Genomic DNA, 3,836 nt, shown 5'->3' with positions numbered 1-3,836 from the left:
AAATGAAACATTATCAGATAAGGACATCACCAAAGTGTGTGAGTCTGTCAGGGGATTTGATCTGTTCTTTGCATGTCGTACACACTGCTCTGGTATGAATTAAAAATATAATTGTAAAATGTAAATCTCGCTCTTGTCATCGTTCAGGCTTTGCATTTGAACCCCTATGACTGGTTGCGGACTTGAAGGGAACGCCTTCCTGACATCCAGGAAAAAGGTGAGATTCTAATCTAATCTAATCTATTTCAATGCCAAAAGCAAGTTATTGTTTTTAACTTTTTTTAATATGATTTTTTGGGGAATTTCAGTTTTATTGGATAGTAGAGTTTGTTTACTGGAAACAGTGGAGAGGGAGGAGATGATATGCAGCAAAAGGCCGAGCCGGATGGTTGCTGCTCCGTGTGGAACGTGTTCTATCAGGTAAAGCACTTTGGTACCCAGTTATTTATGGTATTGAGTTTGAATGTAGCCTTTGGAAGGTATTTTCCAACAGTGCATTGTAAAGACTGAAAAAACAGGCTCAGGTTAAAGCTTGACTTGATTTGGTCTTTTACTTAAGAGGATGTTTGTCCTCCTGTCTTCTCTTATTTCCTTATCTTTCTTTCAGGTGTAACATCTACCAATGGTTGTACGTGACACCACCTCTTTGCTGTCCTACTAGTCAACCCTCCTGATCAGAGCCTTTCCTAAATAGTGGTAAGTTGTTTAACAGTTCAGTGTACGTTAATTTAGCAACTTAATGCTTTACTGCTGTTGAATAAACCCTATATATATACATCCATCAGCAATCAATAAAACAAATCATCCAACACAAAATAGAAGAAATCTGGACCTATTCTATTTCTTTTTATACCACAGCATCTATTGGGACTGCTCATTGATGTCATCAAGAGCCATTGAGTCTAGCTTTTGTAGTCGGCCTCTCAGAATGTTTATCATTTCTTTGTCTCTTAACATTCCTATAATCATTTGTTTTTTTATTGTTGATATTGTTTTGTTCTTTATTTTTGTTGTGAGAATCACTTTGCAATTGTGTAAGTGCTATATAAATAGTTATACTAATATAATTGTTGTTACCATCATTACTATTATTAAAAATGTCTTCTTTGTTTTCTTTATTCATCGCTGCAGAAAGGTTCAAAAAGTTCCCTGTACATCGAACCATGCCTGTCCTCTGTTCCACATGTCTTCAGTCCGTTCTGGACTCTATGACTCTGTTCCACATGTCTTCAGTCCGTTCTGGACCCCATGACTCGGACACTAGTTCTACCAAGGCTCATTAGAGGTAAGCAGTGGTAGGAGAGTGGAGTTATCTTTGTATTTAGGCTGCAAGTCGACAAGAATAGATTACAAATCGCTTAAAAAATTGTTCAGACAAGAGGCACCATGTGTTACGCAGGTGTGGCGCTGATATAGTTTATATAATATGTGGTTGAACTTTAAAATAAAATTATTTCCGGTGCAGAGACAAACACTCGAGGTGGATGTATAAAGTGGTGTTAATAAAATATAGTATATATCCCTCAATTTATCGACAATAAGAATGACAATACATACTTCCGGGTGTAAAGTAATATATCTATCATACTGTAGATGCTACACATCCACTGGAGGAAGATTCTGAAAGTAAAATATACACTTCTCACTAGAAATGTAATCATAAAGCATTATTATGGCCAAAGTATCCTACAATTCAGGATTTTCCACTGAAAAAAGTGTTGGATTCAAGATTCAAAGCTTTTATTCTCATATGCTCAGCAGCTACAGTGTAGAAATGTCAATGAAATTCTTCTGACCTGAGCTCCTCCAACAATGCAACATATACAATAAAGTACAAAAATACAAAATAAAAAGTAGTGCAAAAAGTTTATATACATGTAATATAATAGAATATGATATTTACAAGAACAGAATATTAAATAAAAAATTAAATACGGTGTATTGCGTGGACAATAGACCCAATCACAGTGAATGTTCAAAACTAAACTTGATACATTTGTCTTTTTCATCTCACAGTGCACATATTTAAGTAATCATAACACAAAGCTAAAATGTAATCTGTTTTTCCTTTCTCTTTTCAAGAGTGCTTCAGAGGATGGCTGAATTCACAAAACGTGGAGAAGACCGAGAGGGAAAAGTTGGCCGGTTACTACATTTCACAAAAAATACAGGACCTTGTGAAAAACGGAAAGAAACAGTTGAAGGAAATTGCTTAAGTATGAAGTAATGGGTGTTTTGAAAATGTTTTCAAATGTGTGTTAATGTTCATTGTGTGTTATAAATTATTTTCCTGCTTCTAATCATTTGATGTATGAGTATTTATTTACAGACATTCTATACATTCTGGTACCTTTCTGGTAAGGTAGGTGCTCTGATCTGAAATGATAGATGTTCATTGAGCTACTGCAATTGGGTGAGAGTGTTTCATCATCATATATGACCAGCTTAACCATCAAGTAATCCCAGTTAAAGTTCTACTCAAGATCATACCAGTCGGACCAGCTAATGGTGACCAGCTAGACCACTGTGACCACCAGATTTTACCAGCTAAACCAGCTATCCCGACCAGCTAATGGTGACCAGCTACTAGACCACTGTGACCACCAGCTTTTACCAGCTAGACCAGCTATCCCGACCAGCTAATGGTGACCAGCTAGACCACTGTGACCAAACCAGCTATCCTGACCAGCTAGACCACTGTGACCACCAGCTTTTACCAGCTAAACCAGCTATCCCGACCAGCTAATGGTGACCAGCTAGACCACTGTGACCAAACCAGCTATCCTGACCAGCTAAAGTGTCCAAAACCCCTCTCAACCAGCAAACTAATCCAGCCTAATATTGACTGGCTGGTCAGGCTGGTGACCAGCCTGACCAGCCAGACCAGCCTTGTTGGTCTAAGCTGGTTTTTTCAGCAGGGCATGAAACTATAAGTGTTAATTGTGTCTAAATAACAAAAAAGTAGGTATTTCTATCTAAGAATATGTTTTGGGGTATTGACAGTTCAGCTATGCAAGGTGATATTGACCTGTATGTTTCATATTATTTGCACATTTATATTTTTGTAAAATTTGTACTGAAGGTTAGACAGGAAACCGGGTACAGGAGGTAGGAGAAAGTGAACTGAATTGCATGGCAGTAGACTGCTACTAATTTTCCCTATGCAACCTGAAGAGTAAAAGGGTCAAGTTCGTCAGAAAGCAATGACTGTAAGTGTAAGTGTAAGCCTTACACTTACACTGTAAGGATTAGTAACATGTATTGTGTTTATGTGATGACATTTGGAGATGTTTAAACTCAATGAGAAAATGTGTTAGCATTCGCGCTAGCGTTAGCCATACTAGCCTGTAGTAGGCTATGGCAACATGCTTATTGCACAGCTAGCATTAGCTATGTTTACCTTGTTTACACTTAGCGGCCCTATGTGTTAATCTGTGTATGTTACACTTGCATGTATGAGATAATTAAGTGCCTTGTAACTTCTTTTTTTATAGTTTCACTCCGTTTGAATGTCAGTGGACTGCAAATAAGTCAATAAAGGAGCATGGCTGCACATCATGGCTCTCAAAAGAGTTTGGCTGGCTGTTTAATCTATGTTCACACTGAGACAGTACAACACATAGAGAGAACAGTACACCTAGTGTGTAAGTACATACAAGCAGGTCACACAGTATGATCACACAAATACATAAACTCTGTTAAAAATCAGTTTTTATTAAAAAGTACAGGCTGCATTATGTGTTCTCAGCCTTGGAGAAACTTGACATGTTTTGGTATGTGTCTGAACCTCTCTTCAGTGGTTCATTAATAAAACAGATATTTCAACGTGTGCCTAC

The 3,836-nt window shown here is 37.5% G+C and overlaps 1 long non-coding RNA gene across 1 annotated transcript; it reads left to right on the top strand.

The window, feature by feature from the left end:
- The first annotated feature begins 340 nt into the window (after positions 1-340).
- Positions 341-2,228, top strand: LOC117491605. Its single transcript, XR_004556781.1, has 4 exons — positions 341-420; positions 608-696; positions 1,132-1,285; positions 2,083-2,228. It is a non-coding gene; the product is annotated as an uncharacterized LOC117491605 (long non-coding RNA).
- The last annotated feature ends 1,608 nt before the right edge of the window (positions 2,229-3,836 follow it).

The sequence above is a fragment of the Trematomus bernacchii genome, unplaced genomic scaffold, assembly GCF_902827165.1.
Source record: "Trematomus bernacchii unplaced genomic scaffold, fTreBer1.1, whole genome shotgun sequence".
NCBI lineage: Eukaryota > Metazoa > Chordata > Actinopteri > Perciformes > Nototheniidae > Trematomus > Trematomus bernacchii.
This window is presented reverse-complemented; position numbering and strand designations above follow the sequence as displayed.